The sequence below is a fragment of the Alosa sapidissima genome, chromosome 2 (assembly GCF_018492685.1).
Source record: "Alosa sapidissima isolate fAloSap1 chromosome 2, fAloSap1.pri, whole genome shotgun sequence".
Lineage (NCBI taxonomy): Eukaryota > Metazoa > Chordata > Actinopteri > Clupeiformes > Clupeidae > Alosa > Alosa sapidissima.
In genome coordinates, this window is record NC_055958.1 from 38,058,277 (window position 1) to 38,073,818 (window position 15,542).

Sequence of the window (15,542 nt, forward strand, 5' to 3'; positions counted from 1 at the left end):
CTCACAACATTGTGTGTCAGCTTTTTTGGCCTATTAAGGGACCTCTAAATGCCCTCTAAAAGGGATTTAATATGCATTGGGACATGAACCACCTTGCTCCGTGCCACGGGCAGTACAGTACTTCTGTATCATATTTACACAGTAGGCCTACTGAATCACATTGGTTTTCCATTCTAACCCTATATCCATTTCCCATCTCGGTGTCTGCATTTGCGTCCTCCATTTTACACCCCTGCAGTATGCCTAATAGTAACCTAATAGTAATCTATAACTAATGCTATAGTAACCTAATATTTTTGCAAAGAGGATAATTTAGAGTACATATACATAGAGAATATACTGCCCAAACATGCCGCATAAGATCCCACCTCTACATTGCAGACTTTTTTCTCTTCACATGGTGAAGTACACCAAATACATCAATCCAGTTCCAAATTTGATCTGGAAATTCTGGAAATACTATGTTGGTAAAAAGAGCAGTGTTTGGTAGTTGGGTCAAACAAAAAAGATAGAAAGCTATATGTTACGTGGCTCGACCCAATCTTCATAAGCAATGTTGCTCAAATCTCATCTGATAAATACATGTGGTCCTTGTCTTTCTTCACATGTGCCTACAGTTATCTCTTCCTCAGTGCTATATTGCCTTCATTTTCTGTTGCTGACTAGGGCTCCACTGTTGCCCTGTGTTTAGGCCTGATTGTTGAGTTGACAGTTATGCAGCTAGGAGTCTTTTCACCTTATCATTGTGTTTGATCAATTGGGTTCTGGTGGTAGTATTTTGGAAGAATTTTGGAAAATATGTGATTTCTACATCGCAGAGTAGAGAGATATGTTTAGTGTTTTGTAAATCAATGTTTGCAAAAAGTGTGAATGCTGTAAAAAAGGAAAAGTCATATAACATTACATAATACAGTCTAGTTTTGAATGAAACACCAATGTATGGCATTCAGCTAGTCATTCCAATTGAGCATTCCATTTACCCAATTGTTTTTTACTACTGTGAAAAAAGGAAAACAGGGTTTGTCGCAGTTAGTGATCCATGGTATTATGTTGAACTGATATATTTTACCTCCTCAATGAATTTATCTGACAGAATCATGTGTAAGTGCAGCTAAGTACTGAACCAGGTAAGCAATTGATCATATGGCAAGTTTTGGTGTCGCCGTTTCATGGAGTTCCCATGAGCCTTTTGCCAGAATACATAGGCTAAGAGAACAGTAGAATTTGATGCAGGATTGTGTTTTATGTTATGCTTTGAGAACAAGTTTGTTGAGAAGTTTTGTTCCTCGACATACAGTGTAATGGAAGTGAATAGGTGAATGCTGAGGCCTGACCTATTCATGTGGTTTGTCAAGGCTTCAAGACAGTTTTGTCTTTGTCTATTGTGTCTCGGAAAAACGTATATTTTACCTTGCCGTAGTAAATACTTTTCAAGGCTTTTCAATACTTTTCAGCCAAATAGCAAGACTGGTTTTCTGCCTGAGAGACGCTGCCCTCTATGCTAAGTTCACAATATTCCCTATTACAACTTTGTTTGCCTGAATGTCTATCCTCAGTAGGCCTATATACTATAAACTTTATTTTCATGGGATTTAAAATGAAGTAAATCCCATTTTTTAGCGAAGCTAACAATGTGGTTATAGTAAGTAGGCTAGTGCAAATATGTGCTGATGTTTTGCTACTTGAGTTTAAGGTTTCGCTAACTGTGGAATATTTTATATGCTAGTGTTCAAGCAATAGATATAGCTAGATATACCTACTGTGGGGAAAAAACCCTCCATGCCATGAAAAAGGAAAGGATATATTGAAAAGGATATATATATATTGGGTGTGAAGCAGAAGGAAGTGTGCGGATGAAAAATTTTAATTATTTCACTCATTCCTAACTCCTAAATGTTATTATTGATTATAAAATGTTACTTTTAGTTTATTTCATGATATCATATTAGAGACACCATCTGACTATGACAAAATCTGCATATAACACTAATATAATCTGACCCAGTACAGGTAAACCCTCTACTTACTTGCCTTTGGTGCCTCTTTTGTTGATATAATGGACTTTCTCATTTGGTATACCCCGCCCTCTCCTTATTTACTAATGATAAAACAGTAGAAAAATATTCATTAACCTCACAAACTTAAAAAGGAGGTGGTCTCTGAGTGCAAAGTCCATATGAAGTTACAATATGAGTGTTAAATGAATTCCAGTGACCGGTCTACAGATCATTGGATGGATAATTAGATTGATCAATAGCTCCACCACGTACAGTACAGCAAGTCTCCCCTCCCCAATCCCACACACAGACACCCATCTTCAGCATAAAGTACCTATACATAGACCCTCTCTCTCTTTTCTCTCCCCCTCTCTCTCTCTCACACACACATACACACACTTGCAACCTACCCTTCAGGGCCCTGGAGCCATGACGTTAGACACGCTTACCCCTGAACATTACATTTATGATTTATTTTTTATTCTAGTTCACAGAAATATATATGAAAGAAGGTTCTTGACATGATCAGATCATTCAGTTCATTCACATTCAGTTTAATAATCCTAAAAACATAAACATAACTAAACATTCAAACCTTTTTCTTTCTCACTCTCAAGCATGCAAGCACACACACACACACCACCTACTCCCTCAGGGCCCTGGAGCCATGACATTAGACATGCATGACCCTGAACCTTAAAGTTCAGCTTAAATGTAGGATTTATTTTTTATTTTAGTTCACACACACATGGCTGAAACCTTTTTAGCCTCTTGGCATCATCACATCCTTGATTCTTTTATTCAGGTTCATATCACTAAAACTTTAAGCATACACACAGTCATACAAACCCCTCCTCTCTCTCTCGCCCCCTCTCTCAGACACACATACACAAACACACACGCACACGCACACAGACCTTTGACCCATCTCCCTACCCTCTATCCACCGCTCTGCTGTCTGATATATTTTATTATTTTCAATGACTTGATGAAAATCTTGATGAATTTGAATTTAAAACTGCATTTAAACTTGACCAGATATATTTTTTGGATCATTTTTGATAATTGTCTAGGCATGACACCCCCATGATCACCTCATGACACACACCATGCATCCCCTGCACATGAGACACCCCCACACCCCATGTACACACACGCACAAACACACACGCGCACACACACACACACACACACACACACACACACACACACAGCCCCTCCCCCAGACACATGACTCCTACCAAAAGCACCCCCGCCAAATTCAAAGGCATCCATACTCAACAGATGTCTATACTGATGCCTATAGCTTTCTCTTGTGTCTTTTCTTAATGATTTCTCTTAATGTTTTCTCTTAGGAGCCCCACTTAGCCGCTCGCTACTAGGACCCCGCATTTTCAGGAGTTGATAAACTAGCCATTTTTACTTTGCTATCTTTACCCATACTTTTACACCGCTTTTATTCTCCCTAACAACACCGCTCATAATTGCTCGCGCATGACACTCCCATGACACCCCGCACCCCCTGGACACACCCCCACCCATGACCAACACATCCGTGTACACCTCGCCCTGGACACACGCTCACCCATTACCAGCACGTCCCGGCACACCCCCACCCTGGACACACGCTCACCCATTACCAGCACATCCGCGTACCACCCCCACCCCTGGAGACACACACACACACACGAACACACACACACCCCTGTACACACCCCCTCCCTGGAAACACACCCGCCACGGTACACACACCCCTGTACGCACACGCACACACACACACACACACACACACACACAAGCCCTGACCCCTGACCAAAAAACACGAAATGACTAAAAAAACATACAAATTGACTAAAAAAACACACAAAATGATCATAAAAAGTACAAAAATGACACTAAAACCTACAAAACTGTCAAATTCACTATCTCCCCGCAGGCACACACACACACACACACACACACACACACACACACACACACACAACCCCTCCCCCAGACACATGACTCCTACCAAAAGCAACCCGCCAATTTCAAATATCCTGTCAAACTCAATTGATGACAAGTTCAAAGACCGGATGTCCCGCCCTCACCGGAAATCAAAGACCTTTGACCTTAATTAACCGGAAGTCCCGCCCACCTGTCACATGCTAATTAATTGATAATTGAAGACAAGTACATCTTACTCTCTCTATGGTACTAATAAAAACTACAAGATAGTAAGAGCTGAAATGTTGCTTCATTTATCCAATTTCCACCACTATGGAAAACGTGGGCCGGTCTTAGGCCTGAAACTCCCAGGCACTGAATTCTGGCAACTTTGAAAACCAGCTTCTTTTGAAGATGAACAGACACCTTTTCAGTTTCAACTAATGACTGGCATATTAGTAGCTGGACATAGGTGGCCTGTGTGTGTGTGTGTGAGAGTGAGATGGTGAGCTGGAGAGTAAGCCCTAGAAATGCTCATACCACATGACCAAAATGTTCTCCCTACAAGCAGGTCATTTTATTTTTAAAGAAATAAGTTATTTATTTTTCATTTTTACCTGAAGTTCATACAAAAGTGACATTTCTTTTCTGTTTTTTTCTTTGATGTCAGCTCTAAAAATATGCTGTTTGTTCTTTGAACTTAAGAGAATTGTGCCTGAAAAGTTCTAGAAAAGAATGTGATTTTGATTTGATGAGTGAGATTAAGAAGATATGGGAACCCTGAATATGCTTTATGCTTTACTATAAGAAAGCCAAAATAAAGTTCACAATAAAAGTTCAAAATAAAACCGCTTGCTTTTTACTTTTTACTTTTACTTCAAATACTTAAGTACATTAAATATCAGAAAATACATTTTGATACTTAAGTACAGTATATATCAGATACTTTAAGACTTTTACTTAAGTAATATTCTAAAAGGTAACTTTCACTTCTACCAAAGTCTTTTTCTAGTGCGATACTTGTACTTTTACTCAAGTATTGCTTTCTAGTACTTTATACAACACTGGTTATTTTACTGGAAATTTATACTGGTTATAAATTTCACCAGTGTCAGTTCCACTTAACTCAGACTGTTTCTTTTCTCCCAAAACGGCTGGACAACGATAAAAATTATGTCTCACTCACACTTTTAACAATCTCTCATTAAATTCACAGTTGATCAAGTCAACAAAAAAAATAGGTGGAAACCCTATTCCACTTTTCAATTACTGCACAACCAAAACACCCCTCTGGTGATTTCTTCTCCTTTCCGTATCACTGTAGCACTAAGTTTAGTCCTAGGCCATTATACTAAACAAAGACCGTTGAGAAACAACCACACAGTTCACTCAACAAAATAATGACTGTAGAAACTCCTCCTATTTTCTCATTGGCACACGCACAGCATTTATACGGGAAAAGAAAAGATTTAATCCCCCAAGCTTGTCCGTAGTTAATCGATTACTTTTTTATTTGTTCATGAATCTATCCAATTACCCAAAATATGTGTACACTTTGACCTTTTACTTTTTTCCAGAAAACTTCTTATATGAAATGACATCTAGAGCTCATCAATCATTGATAGGTAGGGGAGCGCGGGGCACAAAGTAACGCGGGGTTAAATGTAACACGGACTTTTTCCTTAGTTGCAGGGGGTTGATCGAGGCATGCTATTGGTCAGTTAATCACATTACTATGAGACGGTGTTCCACAAATTTTCAGTCAGTATGGACGTGTTTCCACGTAGATCTGCAGCAAAACGCCTTTTGAAGACATCAACGTAAATGTCTAGGTGGTACTTGTGTTTCCATTACTGAGTTGTGGGTGCAGCTCACTGACTCCAATCTTGTATCATCTTAATAACCGTCTTGTAGGTTAAAAATGAACACCGTTTTGAAACATGTAGCCAACTCATAGCAGGAGCTAGCTTATCTTATAACAAACGTGACCCAGCGGGGTTAGGTGTAACGCGCTGTTACAACTAAGCCACTCATACTGTACAATGATGTTGCAATACAAAAATGTGCGCGTATTAGTGCTAGTTTAGTTAGTTTTTGTGATGTTTTGCATTTTGCCTCATGTGTTTTCAGGTTTGAGGGCTTTTCTTGGCAGGATTGACCTTGGTTAGACTCTTTGCTTCCATTGGCGCATATTTCTCATGTTATTTCTCCGTATAGAAAATAAAGTCAATTTTCGACATACGTCTGTATGTGACCACGGGAGTCAGATGACAAGAGTCTTGACTATAGAGTGCTCGACTACGCCACTTGGGGCCTTTCACACCAAGATGTATTTTAGCTAGACCTCCAACACCTTGATTTAGACAAGAGGGCTCTCGCACACAGATAAGCCAGTAATGACAGAGACGTGGTATTTCAATGAAAAAATAAATATTTATTCACAAGCAATTCAGTTAAAAAGTCAGTCTTGGGTTTGATTCTCAGGATGGAGTGCAGTACATATTAGGCCCAATAGGCCAGCAAGAGGAAGGTAGTGGCTGCCACCAGGAATATTACATGTAATCAAGTAGGGTTAATTTGATCAGCTGTTCGGGAGCGGTTACCTGTCCTGGAAGAGGAGTGAGACCGACACACCACCCGTGCTGCGGATTCTGTTGCCTATTCACAGACACACACACACGCTCGCATAGGCACAGGTACTACAAAGAGTGATCACTGCAAATAGTGAGGTGCACGTTACCACTACAAATACTGTGTGAAGTACACGAAGAGGAGGACTCAGATCCGGCGACCTGCCCCGCGGAACAGCTGCAACACTCTGTTTCTCTGGAGGGGAGAAGGGAAGATATGGTTGCTATTGGCAATAACTGGCTGGGTCAAGAAAGCTAGATGTTAGCATTACTACCATCACACATTACCGCAGCAAAATACTGGGGCAGCCAATACCACACCTGTTGCCGACACACCACGACGGAGGGCAAATAAATGAAACCAGCCACGCCTATGTTTAGGCCAAATCAATCGGACAAACAAAACAAAATAAAGAAAACAAAATGAGGCAAGAGCTACAATTACTTAAATCTACAGGAGGCAAAGCAGCAGTGGCAATCTTTCTAAAGGAGTAAACAAACACAGTTAAAATCCATTGTTTATGGTAAATACAGCCTAAACCAATACAGATACAATACAACACGGTTTCCTTTTACCTCTAGGAATACAGCACTCAACATGAATGGAAATGGGACTCCCTGGTATCTCTCCAGTACGCAAACCTACATAAAATCACACACAAGCATCGCTCACATACAACATAATAAAAGGTTATTGGCTAGTTAAATCACAAGGACTTACAGCGAAACATGACACATTATAGTAGATCCAGTTACTGTAAACATGCATATAAACATACATATGTACACATGCACACACACATATATTACATGGCAAACCTTACTGAGATATACAGCCAATGTTACCTTAACGCATCTCCCAATAGAAAGTGCAACCTGCGCGTACACGGCGTCTTTTCAGTCAAGACCTACGTTAAAGACAATGCTGTGAATGTGCGTGAAGGCATTTACAAAAGGACCATACAGTTCAATCATCTACGGTGTAGTGCTTGTAAATACCTTCGGTAGATCAACAAAACACTACCCGGAAGCGTCTGGTACACAGCCAAATACCTGTTGTCAAACAGTTGCACTTTAAAAACAGCTGGCTAAAATAACATGTTTGCAGTGAAAAAGGAGCATTGGCACATACCTTTCATAGGTGACAGCACAGCGAACACAGTGTAGGGAGGACGTATGGAGCCTAGGGATCACTTACTAGCCCACCTCCGGTGCCGGTCTTATAGAAAGTGCCATTGACGCTAATGAGTACATAGCCACCTGCAAGCTAACTGGAGGGCGTGACCGATAGGAGAGGAGCTACGGTGAGAACAGGAGGACAAACTTGGTACAGCAGTTAGTCTGCCGGTTACATGTAGTTAGTTCATGACTTATGTATCATAAATAGTCAGATCCTATTCTATCATACACATTCAGATACATTTATTGAATTCATTTAATTAAAAACAGCCTTTTGAATGAGTGTTACAACTAACCCCGCATATGGGGCAGGTTGTAACATTTCAGCTATCGCCACTCTCGGTGGAATTGTAAAAGACCAGTAGCTCCTACAAACAAACTTCCAGTGCATATGTGTAACAGAGATATGTATGTTGCTTGTTAAAAAGTATAACTAGTGAAACTCAAATGATTTTAGAATTATTTAGCCATAACCAAAAAGTGTTACTTTGTGCCCCGCGCTCCCCTATGTTACTTGTCAAAACACTTAATGACACAAACTGCAATACTCTCATTAATGTGCAGCTTTTAATTTCTAATGTATCTAATAAATTAGCTTTGCTTTCGTTCTTTTTCCCGCATAAAGGAGTAAAGACTTTTTGCTTTCACCTGGTCTGAATGTCTTCACTGCATGCAGGGTGCGCGCAATGCAGCAGTGTTTCCCCTCTTGGCAGTCTTCTGGGATTCAGTCACGTCAATCAGGGTACCAAGATGGACTCTTCTTACAGATGTTCAAAATTCAAAATCTGCCCCCGAAGTCTCTTTAAACCCGACGTCTCTTTGAACCCGTTGGATGTTCTCGTCTTTCTTCTCCTCTTGCGTTCGGGTCACGGAAACCAAATGTTGGATTCTCTGGTTGTTGCGTTGTGTTTTAGTTCTAATGTCTGTATTGAAGATGGTCAATGAAGCTTGATGGCGGGATCAGGATCGGCGATTAGATGATGATTTATTGTAGATGGTACAATAATGAATAACAGAACACAGGCTAAGTCTCGAACAGTAAAACGTCCTTGCTTCCTCGATCCGTCTCAGAGTCAAAACCCAAGACAAAGCCTGTTATACTAAAACATACAAACGTCAAGCATGCCAACGTGGCAGGTGCCAACCAGTGTACAAAAAACGGCTCTGGCCAGATGGAGATACTAGCCCGAACAGGCCGACATGCTGTCTCCCTTGGCCCATGTTATCACTGATGTTCCTCGGATGTTCCTAAACATCGGGCTGTATGACCTTCCTGCTGGTACACAGGCCTAAGGCACAGTTATGCACAATGGTACGGACCTCTCCCTGTTCTATGCTACACACAGAAGTAACATATGAACACATCAGAATACAGTGAGAATACCCCATAATTCTATACTATGAACTTCATGGCTGCACGTCTGATGCAGACTTTAAAGTTTACAGTTAATAAGTAAAGATGATGATTGACTGCAATTTGTTTATAGTCAGACTGAGGTCTTCATAATTATGAGGTTTACTATGAAGTTTACAGTTCAACTAAACATTTTCAACTTCAAAAGTAAATCACATTTCTGGGATAATACCAGACTGTATAAAATAAAACATGAATTCCCTCTTTTTATATCCTTCACATTCCTGTGCTACCTCTACTTTTAAGCCTATGTCATGTTTGATGTGGTCATCATAGGCTATGTTTACTTACTCACATGTTATTCTACTTGTATCGACTAAAGTTTAACAACATGACAGAAAAACAAACTTTTGATTAAAGAACACAGTGTCATCCATTATCACTTATCATGAACACATCAAAAGCGGTCATGGTAGAACTGTTAATAAATACTTCATGGTTGAACTGTAAAAGATCCATAAGTTGACAGTGTTACTATGAACTATCATAGTGAATTCTACAGTAAAACCATCAAATTACCACAAATAAATTAATGAGAATATCAGCACTCTTTTTATGGAAGCCATAGCTATGACACCATGTGTGCAGGAAGACAATCTTACTCAATTTAGCTCTAATATTCTCAGGGTCCTTGACTCTATATAGTATAATAGCACCTGCCAAGGTTAGAAAGACTTCAGTAAACCTAAAACACCATGGAGAAACACTAAGCTTCAGATTAACTAAATGACATCTTCAAAAAGAGACTCCACATTTATAACTCTGAGGGCCAGGCATTCTTCATTAATTGTAACATTATTAACACATTAATAACTCCTGTGCTCTTTTTGCCATTGTTGATAAGTTAACCCAACAGAGCTACCTCAAGATTTCAAGTCAACAAAAATGTTTAATGACTTTGGTTATATTTTTCATCACAAAATGATCTGAATTATCTGAATTTACTGTCTTCAGGATCTTCTCCAACACACATCCTCTACATACTTACAGCACACTGCCCCCACCTACCCACACACACACACTACACACACACACACACACACAGTCACTGCTCCACTCCCCTCCCGCCCACACACACATCTTCACTGTCATCACTCACATACATCATACATACAGTACTCTGCTTGCAATAGTAAGTCCCTTCACCATACTTGCAGTACACTGCCCCCCCCGCCCCCCCCCATAAACAGCACATTGTCTCATGAGGAAGCTTCTCCAACACACATATTGCACACTGCCCTCTCCCCACATACACAGCACACTATTCCATCTCCCCTGTCATCCCCCCAACACACACACCAAGACCCCTGGCAGTTGGGTTAGCCCCTTGAGCCGTGGATCTGCCCAAGGTTTCTTCCTTGGTAAGGGAGTTTTTCCTTGCCCCTGTGGCTCTTGGGTGCTCCTTGTTGGTGCCCCCCCCCCCCCGCCCGCCATCCCAATCCTCCCCCACCTTTCTTATGCAGCCCTTGCCTAAACCCCTCTTCTACTGCACTTTTTACCCCCCCCCCCCCCCCCATAAATGCACAAATAGGCTGACACCAGACATAATTTCACTGCATTTCTTACTTCCAGTAACTATACATGCATGTGACAATAAACTTCCTTGTATCCTTGTATCCCTTAAAAAAACTGTGCTGCAACTTAGTTCATCTACAGTACCTGCTGTCTTGACGCTCTGCCTACAAACTTCTTTAAAAGTGTTTGCAGCTGTTTGGCATTTGAGCTTTTGCAAATTGTGAACCATTCTCATCTCAGGCATTTTCCCAGCAGCACTTAAGACTGCAGTTATCAAACCTCTCCTGTTGTGTTTGCGGACAAATGTAACCAATTGACAATTATTTTCTCTCAAAAATATTGTTCCCTTATTCTGACTACCATGAGGCGCCATGACTTAACACAGGGCATCTGAACACACAAAAGAATTTTTGATCATTTTCATGACAATTTGAGTGTTTTATTTAACACTCATGTGTATACCCGGTCTCAAATATGATCGGCCATTAGAAATGAATGGGTGAGAAAATGGTCAGTGTATAAAATTGAATCCAGACACATACTTATTGATTAGATGGACTGAATGTGTGCTTCTGTACATTAAAACACCCTCACTCCCCCTCTTTGCTTCTATGCCAGCCCCCACTGGAACCTTTCCCCAATAGAATCTTCCCCTTTCTGACTTGCATGAGCTCAGGTCAATGAGGCCTACAGGCCATAAATAGCAAATGGAAGTTCTATTTATTATACGGCTCTTCACAATGCTAGTAGAACGCTCCATCGACTTGAATGGGATTTCCCAAAGTTCTACGGTAACATATATTCATGTAATTACCGCTGCAAACATATAATTACCGCTGCCAATGGCAACGGGTTTTGTGCTTCTGATACGTCTTTCATATCACTACGCAAGGACTGGAACTTGATTCAAACATGAAAGCAGACGGTTGATCAGCTATGTTCTAAAGAATGTTTGATTCAAGTTCAGCAGCGTGTGTTGTTGCAAACTATTTGTTTCACAGCAAATGCCACGATGAACGGTTACAAATAGGCTAGGCTATGTAGGCTAAAGTCATATCGTGAGGAGTTTATTATTTCGTTTTGGCAAGTAGCCGTATAATAAGCGGGATAATGTATAGAACGCCGGTCATTACTGTGAAAATAAGTCTTAACTAGATGTACCGCATAGCGGTACAAAATATGACCGCAGCTCAGTCCTGTACATCCGTTCCGCGAAAATAAATCACACTTCAATTTGTCTCCATATTTTACTCCATCCCCCACTCTTGAAACTTTTGTGTATGCTTGTTTGGCATGCCTGAGTGTGTGTGTGCGGCTGCATAGAAAGTAGCCTACTGGTGCTGAAAAGGTGAATAGATTGTAGAATAGCAAAAGAAGATGTAGCATTGTTATAAAACCTTTAAAATCTCTAAACAATCACAAGTAGGGCAGTTCATCACAGTTCATCCATTGCAACTGGATTGATGAAAGGTCACTTACACCTGTAGGCTACATTGTATTTGGGAAAAGCAAAAGGTATCAGCATAATGTTATTTATTTATTTATTTTTTATGTATTTATAAACAAAAACATCTCTGTCAGTTCCATGCCGTTTTCAACAGCTATCAAAAACAACCCAGATAGCAAGGTGACATTGATATGATGTTGATTTTCCATCCAAATCATCATTTTGGTTGAGATTGAAATCTCAATGGTAAACAGACATTGAATCAGCATTACAATCCTGACAAAAACCCGACAGTGCATGAATATCGATAAGAGAGATATCGAAACAACATTGGTTTATAGTTTATGTTGCCATAATCGATAGAGCATCGATACATAGTTCACTAAAAGATATTGAAAAGTCATGGATTTGTGGTTGACTGGGAAATCTTAACGTGGTGATTGAAAAGTAGTGGATTTATAGTTGACCGCGCGACGACGTTTGAACTGTCCAGTTCATTTTCAGCAACAGTTCAGTCAGACCAACGGGGGTGTTCAGCTCTCTGTCAAGTTCACTCCTCCTTAATGGTAAGCAAGCATTTATTTATCAAACGATAATGTTTTATTGTAAAAGTGTACTACATTAAATTCGGTCATGTTTACAGTCTATGTACATCGTACTGTCAGATTTACAAACTGATTCAAATGCTAGGCTAGCTAAATTTACTTGCTGTTGTCAAATTAATGTTTAGGCTAACTTACGGCAGTTCATCATAATGTTAGGTTAACGTTACTCGGCAGTCTGATTTATAATTAGGTCCTACCTTTGTTGTCAGTAAGTTACAGTTTATTATACTCATGATAATAAAATATGAAGTAGTGCTAGGCCTACCGGTAACGTTAGCTTCTAGGCTGTCAAAATTATAGGCTGAAGATGTGCTGCTGGTTTACGTGGAGATTTAGCTAACATTTATGTAACTCCTGGTGATCATATTTTTGTGAGTTTAATAGGCTAACTAGAAATACTGATATAAGTCAACTTTAAGTCATATCTGACTAGACTGCTATCATTAACCGTTAGTGATGCACGATATATCGGCCGCCGATATAATATCGGCCGATATGGTCATTTTTTTACACATCGGTATCGGTCCGATGTCAAAATAGGGCCGATGTGAACAGGCCGATAATCATTCCTGTGTATTTGACGTGTGTGTAGCGATCCAAGCGTGTTATCTGTCTACACTGAATCCGTTAAATATGCCCTTCTATTGCATCATATTTCTTATTTAAAATAGCAGGGCAACAAGACTGACAGAAAGAAGACACATCAGCATCTGACAAAAGTTCTTTCAAAACGTTGCGTTGTATCGCGCTGCTCGCGTTGCTTGCAGTCAAGTTGATGGCTGGCTTGCATGTCATGTCACGCCTAGCACATCTCTCGCGGTAGGCTAAATATAACTGTGTCAGGCAGAATGTAGTTATATGGTCGTAATAGGAATTTAATAGGGCTGTAACAATATGCGATTCAAAACTGAAATCGCAACACTCATATCCACAAACCTGTGTCGCGGTGTGAAAAGGCAGAACCGACACACCCTTTCTAGTGTCTAGCAGTGCTTTGCAGCTTACGCGGCCGCATAAACAACACACATCTCCCGCTTTACTTGGCGGTAGCCTACGTTGCTTTCATTGTAGACTTTACCAAACAGTATAAACCCCCTGTTAACCTTTCCTGCTTTGTTTCAGACCGTAGTCAGAAACGCAGGGGAGATTCGTTATTCGAGGGCCGATGTTATAAGATAAAATAACGTCGGGGTCACGGTCCCATTTCTGATGAGCAAAATACACGAGCTGAACTTTATGGAGTTTTATTTCGGACAGTAACACCGCTCACACTGTGTACAGACTCCAACTTGAACTTCCACACTCTCTGCTCCAGTCGCATGCATACACTTCCTCACTCTATCTCCCTCCTTCCCAGCTTCCCCCCCACACACACACACGGGGCTCTCTTAAAGGAGCCGCAACACCATTTTACAACACCCCTCTCTTTGCCCCGCTCTCTCTCGCTCACTCAATGGACACGCGCGACTGGGCCAACGCAATCCAAATAAAACATTACAATCGTGAAAGCAAGGACTCATAGAAGACGACTAGCTAAATTACTATTAAATCTGCTTAGCAACATTAGCATGCTGCACATATTTGTTTAAAACTCTTGGTTTCAAGTTGACTGATCATCTCAATACCAATGTTTCCCAAAAGTGCCTGTACCAAGGAGAACAAGTATTACCTTTAAACTTAAACACACATGGGGAAACTGAACAGTCCAATCAGTAGACTATGATAAGCTAGCCAACTATGCTACTATGCTACTTTGTTTACAATATTTCCAGGCTTCAACCACACAGCTGAATTAAAGAGGGAGAGTTGTAATATAAATAGTAGGCCTATAGTGTGCCATACCTACCTAGGCTAATCTGCATAAAGTGCTGTCATAAATATCAGACATTCAGTATTCTCTCTTTTTATATCAGGATATAAAATAATACAGATATATTCTATTATATTGTAATCCTCTGGTGTTCTAAGGTAGGCTATTGAAACGTTATTTAAAAAAAATGCATTTTGGAAAATAGCTCTTTATTTGATTATCATAAGAATGTGTTTTCTATACAGATATATCGACATCGGTAAATATCGGTATCGGCCATAACAGCAAAATTAATATCGGTTATCGGTATCGGCCACAATTTTCACATCGGTGCATCACTATTAACCGTTCATTGGGCAGCAAAAGTGTTCGGACGAACAGAGCTGCCCAAATGGCTGGTGCTGCTAGCAAACACTGCATGTTCAATGAGCTCACCCAGCTTGCGAAACTGAATTATTCTAACACCATCTTCAGCCTGGCATTTTGACAGCAAACTCAACAAACATATAGAATATATATTCTATGATTATTCTAAAGTTTCAATTATAAGTAGCCTTCAGTTGAACATATTTATCTAACACTGTCTATCTCTTTTTCTTCTGTTTCGTTTCTGTTAGGTGCCACTTCACTCTGCTACTGGATGGTGCAGGGCTAACTGCGAATGGGTGGTCTATGAATGCTATACTGAATGGATGGCAGGGAAGCACAACACACGTGAATTTCTAAATGAAGAAGAGTTAATAAATGCACTTGATTTTCAAACTGATAAGTTGTCTGGTTATTTATGCACGATTGTGTAGCCTAAACCAGCCATACTAGGCCTAGTCAAATTTATCCTGGCTGTATATAAAGCAGGATGTGAATTTCCCAATATTTTTCCAGATTAAAAGTGGTTTACTGAGGTTTAATATCAATTGAAATACCATTGAAATACCATTGATCTTTAGTTTGGTTGTAATTTCAACGTTGTTTCAATATTCATTTTAATTGAAATACCATTGAAATTCCGTTGATCTGTA

General features: G+C 40.1%; 1 protein-coding gene and 1 long non-coding RNA gene across 5 annotated transcripts in view; one reads left to right on the forward strand and one right to left on the reverse strand.

Annotated features, from left to right (window-relative positions):
- The window catches only part of LOC121690097, a 790,202-nt gene extending 782,303 nt beyond the window's left edge, over positions 1 to 7,899 (reverse strand). For 3 of the 4 annotated variants that reach the window (XM_042070488.1, XM_042070516.1, XM_042070478.1), the window contains exon 1: positions 6,527 to 7,727. The gene's annotated coding sequence lies outside the window, so the exon portion shown is untranslated. Of the gene's footprint in view, positions 1 to 6,526 lie in introns of all 4 variants that reach the window. The other variant, XM_042070454.1, reaches the window with a different exon arrangement.
- Positions 7,900 to 12,366: 4,467 nt separating this feature from the next.
- LOC121692234 lies at positions 12,367 to 15,289 on the forward strand. Its single transcript, XR_006025242.1, has 2 exons — positions 12,367 to 12,674; positions 15,141 to 15,289. It is a non-coding gene; the product is annotated as an uncharacterized LOC121692234 (long non-coding RNA).
- Positions 15,290 to 15,542: the final 253 nt, after the last annotated feature.